The 6,878-nt window shown below is 41.8% G+C and overlaps 1 pseudogene across 1 annotated transcript in view; it reads right to left on the bottom strand.

The window, feature by feature from the left end:
• Nucleotides 1-4,972: 4,972 nt before the first annotated feature.
• Nucleotides 4,973-6,878, bottom strand: part of LOC309891231 (ATPase family AAA domain-containing protein 2-like) — a 36,374-nt pseudogene continuing 34,468 nt past the window's right edge. Inside the window, exon 5 of the transcript in view lies at nucleotides 4,973-5,092. The product of the transcript in view is annotated as an ATPase family AAA domain-containing protein 2-like (transcript). The remainder of the gene's footprint in view (nucleotides 5,093-6,878) is intronic.

The raw sequence follows: 6,878 nt of genomic DNA, 5'->3' as shown, positions 1-6,878 counted from the left end.
TAAGGTTCCTATATTGGAAAATATAGAAATAGAATCAGAAAAGAAACTATGTCTCAATGACCTATTGCTGGTGCCTGAGGCTGAGCACAATCTATTAGGAAGGGACTTAATAATAAGATTAGGGTTGGAAATCAAGAGCCAGGGGGGAGAATTTAAAATTCAGCTATATACCCTAACCCAAGAAGATGAGGGAGAAATAGACCCACAGGTATGGTACCAAGAGGGAGATTCAGAAAAATTAGATATGGAACCCTTGGTAGTAGAAATAGTGGATCCACAACAGCCAATAAGGATTAGGTAATATCCTATCCCACTGGAGGGGAAAAGAGGACTCAAACCAGTGTGAGGAATGTTTGAACAATTCTTGTCAATAGAGAGCTTGAAGGAAAATGTATTCGTAAGTTTTTTCCTTGAAGTCTCTGATATCCGGGGGTTTCAGAACAACTGCTAACTATTACGACTTTTGCATGGGACACTATGCAAGCCCCTGATATCTGGCCAGGAGATGAAGGAGAAGGGAAAAGCTGAAGGACGGCTACAAGACAAAGCTTGCAGGGAACGCTGTGCAAGCTTTTGACATGCACCCAAGAAGTACAAAGAAGAAGGACAAGAAAAAAAGCCTGAGAGGAAGACTATGAGCCTTCAGTATGGGAGACCCCCAGAGACCCCCAGAAGGACCACCAGAGACTGATACGCATGCTCCAGTAGGGGGGTTCAGATTCTGGAACTAATTATAATAACCCTGCTTTTTTTAGAAGTAGTAATGAATATGTATTAGTCTAGGAGCAAAAAAAAATCATCATCTTGATGTAACGGGTGTGCGTCTAGGTGGAGCGGAGACTCCTGGCACACCCAGCACTGTTTGCTTACTTCTATTCCTTTAATAAATTGTAAACGTTGATTATAATCCTATTTGGGGATTTAGCCATTTATAACACCAGTTATAGACAGGTTGCTCCAAAAGGGGATGCTGGAACCATGTATGTCCCCACATAATACCCCCATTTTGCCAGTAAAAAAGGCTGATGGATCATACAGGTTGGTTCAGGATCTTAGGGCTGTGAATCAGCGAACCATAACCAAATTTCCAGTGGCGGCTAACCCATATACTTTATTAAACCACCTAACACCTCTGCATAAATGGTATAGTGTAATAGATTTGAAGGATGCTTTCTGGGCCTGCCCATTAAGTGAAGGGTCTTGGAATTACTTCGCCTTTGAATGGGAAGACCCTGAAACAGGAAGGCGACAACAGCTTAGATGGACTGTACTTCCTCAGGGATTTACTGAATACCCAAAGTTATTTGGCCAAACCTCAGAAAAATTATTACAACTTTTTGAGGTAAAGGGGGAAGTGAAATTGTTGCAATATGTGGATGACCTATTAATAGCTGGGGAGACTGAAAAAGAGACACGGAGAACCACTATCGAATTACTTAATTTCTTAGGGAAAAAGGGTTGAAGGTCTCAAAATCTAAATTACAATTCGTGGAAAAAGAAGTAAGGTACTTAGGACATGGGCTTAGCCAAGGAAAGAAAAAATCGGATGCTGACAGGGTATCTGGGATTTTAGCCCTATCATCACCCAAAACGAAGAAGGAAGTGAGGCAACTGCTCGGGCTCTTGGGATATTGTAGACCCTGGATTGAAGGGTTTAGTGAAAAGGCAAAGTTTTTATATGAAAAATTGACTGGAGAAAAAATTAAGTGGAACGAGGAAGATGAGGAAAAGTTGAGGTTGATCAAGAAAACGTTAACAGAAGCGCCAGTGCTGAGCCTCCCAGATTTACAAAGACCCTTTTATTTATTTGTAAATGTTTCTAACCAAACTGCATATGTTAGTTGCAATTACAGCTAAGTCAAGAATGGGCAGGAATCAAGAAACCTGTGGGATATTGTTCCAGACTATTAGACCCTGTGAGGAGGGGGTGGCCAGTGTGCTTCCAGGCTATTGTGGCTACTGCCTTACTGATTGAGGAAGCTAGAAAAGTCACTTGTAGGGCACCTCTGAAGATATATACTCCACATAATGTTAGGGGAGTACTCCAGCAGAAGGCTGAAAAATGGTTAACTGATAGTAGGATGCTGAAGGATGAGGCCATCCTGATCGACTCCCCTGATTTAGAATGAAAAATAGCTGCTGCACAGAGCCCTGCACAATTTCGATATGGGGAACCCCTAACAGAACTACAACATAACTGCGTGGAAGTGATTGAATTGCAAACCAAAATCCGACCCGATCTCGAGGAGACAGAATTAGAAACAGGGGAAAAATTATTTATTGATGGATCATCCAAAGTAGTAGATGGAAAAAGAAGATCAGGGTATGCCATCGTAAATGGGGATATGGTCCTAATAGAGTCAGGACCACTCAGCGCTGCCTGGTCCGCTCAAGCATGTGAACTTTATGCATTATTACGAGCCCTAGAACTATTGAAAGGAAAAAGTGGCACTATTTATACAGACTCTAAATATGCTTATAGAATAGTCCACCCATTTGGGAAAATTTGGGAAGAAAGGGGACTCATAGGCACACAGGGAAAAGGGCTGATTCACCAAACTTTAGTTACTCAAATATTGCAGGCACTGAGAGGACCTAGGGAGATTGCTGTGGTACATGTCAGAGGACATCAAAAGGGAACTGCCTTCCACATAAGAGGGAATAACCTAGTGGATAGAGAAGCTAGGGAAGCAGCTCTTAGGAAGCATGATGTAGTCCTCACCCTACAAGAAACGGATAACGGAAAAGGGACACAAGAGAAAAAGTATACAGAAGCAGAAATAAAAATTATAAAGACCATAGGAGCAGAACTGAAAGAAGGAAAATGGATTCTGCCTGATGGAAGAGAAATACTGCCAAAGGAACAAACTAGGTGTCTACTTTTACAGCTACACCTACAAACCCACTGGGGAACAAAAGCATTGAGTGATCAATTTCTAAAATTTTATGGGTCTGTAGGAATATATGAGATAGCCAAACAAACCATCCAAGGATGCTTAACATGTCAAAAGGTGAATAAGAAGGTGATTAGGCAAGCACCTGCTGGAGGAAGACGAATTGCATATCGACCATTTGAGAGAATACAGGTGGACTTTACTGAACTACGAAAGAGACGGCTAGAAGAACGGTGGAAAAGGGGTGAACACATGCATCACGAGTAAAGGGACCCGTAACAGGAACCTGGAAGGTTGAGTCTACTTCTGGAGATCCGAAAGTTAAGCTTAAAAGAACTTGAAGCATATCAGGGCATAGCTACCCTTTGGATGCTAATTGTATGTATATTAAATCTTGTACTGATTAGAATATTAGCCATCATTGGAAACTCATATAAAGGCCCTAATAGAAGGATTGGGGGACCCCAAAATCCCATAGGGGGAGTGCCACCTCCAGTAGAGATACCCACAACATCTTGAATTACCTGAAAAATTTAAAATAATAGGTGGGAAAATTTACCTAGATGATTGGTTATCTGCTTTGAATCGAGCCCCCACTAACTCGTGGAAAAGTTGAACGCAAATAGAAGAACTATTGCGTGTGTAAGTCTGGACCATTTCCTAAGAAGCATCAGGGAGAGGGCAAGACCGGAGAAGGGACCAGTACTGTGGCTCAAGAAGGTTTACCAAGGGCTGCAACCCCTTAGGGTAATAACCACCGGGTAACATGGCCTTTACCGGACCTCTCCTAATTACATGTTATTGGTCTCAGAATTGTAGTGAATGTATTGTTAACACCCGGAGGGGAAGAATTCAGGAACAAACACTACTATGCCTGTTAAACCTATGCTATGGAAACCAGAGTATGCTCGATGTAATGAAAGCAATAAGATAACCAGTTACAAGCTGAAAGAGGTCCCCTATCAATGGCGGATAGAGGTAAGAGCTAATAATGAAGGAGGGTTAACTGGGAAAAGTACAATTATTATACACCCTGCGGAATCATGAAATTGAAACACGAGCTAACTATGGGATTCCAACCATTGCTAAAAACTTGTTTATAAATCTTACAGAGAATATTGTGAAAGCATTCTTTTATGGTTCAATTGGCCTTGGCCAAATTCAAAGCCAGGACACGAATTAATGACATTCAAAAGAAGAGGAGGGATTGTTATATATGGAGTGGTAATTTGTGTCAGAAAAATGGCTGATATTAATAAAGAAGGGAGAGATTTGGGAATGTGGCAATGGGGGTCGGAAAGCCTCCTGGTTGATGATAACATCAGACTCTTAACGGTGAGGTCATCAGGAATGTAAAGAGGTTAGAGGAAATAAAGAAGGGGGATTGAGGCAACGCCCTGCTGTCTGGGGTTGCTTGTTTTCCCCTCTGTTAAGGCACAAGGCACGGAAGTTGCTGGGGGGGTTGCTGGTTAGAACTGTTAACATTTATTGTTTTATGTTATATGATAATAATATTATTAGTGTGGTTTCAAGGGTTAATGAAACGCGGGAAAAGCAATCCCGTTTTGTTGCTTTTGGGAACCTTGTGGTGGGCAGAGCATGTGCAGAAGAAGAGGGAGACAGTCGAAGCCGCTCCTGCAGTCTGGAACAAAAGGTTGCTAATGGTGATGGGGAAACCGTGAGCCTTTCACCCACAAGGACCGCCACAAAGAGAATTCTAATATGAAGCGGGGATAGGATATCCATATGTATAGGTGTACTTGGGTTTCTTGTAAATATGTAACAGCAATGTCCTCTATATATTTGGAAAGTTTGACAGTTGGGTGCGCATGGTGGTAGAGCATAGACTCCCCACGCACCCAGCGCTGTTTACTTGCCTTTTATAAATATTCTTTTATGTTACTAAATTCAGAGGGAGTTGAGACTTCATTTATAACATGATGAGGTTGCATCGTCGGTTGTGAAGGTAAAAGGCAGTCAGTTTTGACTGTAAAAGGCAGTCGGTTTTGACGGTAAGAAGACGTTGGGATTGACGGTAAGAAATTGTAAGAAGTTGTTGGGTTTTTGATGGTAAGAAGTCATAAGACGTTGTTGGGTTTGACGGTAAGAAGTTGTTGCGTTTCGATGGTAAAAAGGTTGTCGGATTTGATGGTAGGTTTAGTCTGAGTATTGAAGGCTTCCAGCAGTAAGCTCTGCATCTGAAAGACAAAGGGAAGAAATGTCATTCCCTGCTGTGATAGTCTACATGGAACTGTCTGGCTCACTGGTTTTCTTTCCAAAGAGAGAAGTCACAACCCTGTACACGGATTGATCTGCTCTCTGACTACAGGGCTGAACTGACTGGAGAAGGCGGCTTCCAAAGCCCTCCCATTAAACGGACTACATTTGAATTCTATGCTAAAATTGGTGAGCTGTACAGAATAGTAGGACAAAGCTACCTGCTTTGATAGCAAATGGTTGCCCTTAGGTAAGTTACAGTCATTTGAAGGTTTGACTGGACGGCATCCTTGGTTTACTAGTGATCAAAGCTGACCAAATCCTAGCCACAGAACAGAAGCGTTCAGAAACTTGCTAGAGAGAACACTTAGGAATGCAGGAATTTAACTGCTTTAATGCTGCTCTTTCTCTCACGTATCTGCAATTTCCTTAAATCACAAATTGTCACTAGCTATCCTTGTTCATTTATTCAAAGGAACATGATTCCGGTTGAAAAGGCACTCTAACAAGTCCTCCGTTGCTCCTAGTCTGTCCCTAGCTTCTTTGAGAGCTTCAATACAGTAGAAAATTAAAAATAATAAACTAGCAAATAATTAACATGTGGAAGTGGTCGTTTTTCAGATTAGATTCCACCATTCAGAAAATCCTGCTTAAGAGACATTTTTTCTTTGCTTTGAAAGACTGACCTTCCCCAAAAGGAAACTAATTAGTATCTTTAGGCTTGACGAAATACTTGAATTCCTCAATTTAACAGAATTGCTTTGCACAGCCCTCCTATCCTGCTTACCTTGCAAGCAGTGTATCCAAGTGGGGTGGGTACTGCTGTATTTATCAACGAACATCTCTTTCACGTATATAGCCCAGGGATCCCCATGCCCCGCGCTTGTGTAATGCATGCAAGACGTTTACTTTCTTCCTCTACTTTGGACTGGTTTAGAAAGAACGAGTTCGCCATCTGCTGGCCAGAGAATTCACTGAAGCCCGAAGAGCAGTAGAGCAGAGGCATTTTCTTCTGTGCTCTTCCTGATTTTTCAGCTAGAAGAGATACTTCCAGTCCAGTACAATCAGGATTCTTTTGACATTAGTATCGTAAAAAGTCCATTTTTGCAACACTGGAAATTGAAAGACCTCCGTTCAGTCCCTAATTTTGTTCTTGATAATGGGACAGATTGCATGAATGTTGGCAAGAATGTGTGAACAACCAGCCTCCCCTCCATGTCGTATTTTAAGATGACAACTTCTGGTGCTCCCTGTCTCAGAAAAGAAAAATGCTTGGAAACAGTTGCACTCGCTCTTAAGCTTGAAGAAGCTTGTCAGTGCCAGAATCTACTGACTCTGGCAATTTACTTCATCATCCAAACTGGGCAAAAGATATGAAAACCTCTTCCAAGATTTTACTTCTCCAAACATTACGTAAAAGGCATTCAGCTGTACAGCAAGAAGCTGAAATAGCTGCAGGTAGTATGTTATTCACATGAATTATTCAGGCAGGTTTTTTTTTAGGAAGGCTGCGATTCATTAGAACATTACTAGCCTGTAAGCCTCATGGCATCACCTTCCATCTTGACTGCTAAACCTCCTTGCTGCCTACTATCTTCTTTGCCAAGATACAGCTGTCCACATTTACTTTTCCTACTTGGCTGGACTGAATTTAAGAAGGGAGCTTGCAACTCTTCCTCTTGTTTGCCACTTCATCATCAAACCAGATGAAAACCATTTGCCTTTAACCTCTTTATTTCAGGCCTTCTTTCCTAGTGGTCATTCAAA

This window comes from Aythya marila, assembly GCF_965140915.1.
Source record: "Aythya marila genome assembly, contig: HAP1_HAP1_SCAFFOLD_173, whole genome shotgun sequence".
In the NCBI taxonomy this organism is placed as follows: domain Eukaryota; kingdom Metazoa; phylum Chordata; class Aves; order Anseriformes; family Anatidae; genus Aythya; species Aythya marila.
The sequence above is the reverse complement of the archived record's forward strand: the minus strand, read 5'-3'. Positions and strand labels throughout refer to the sequence as shown.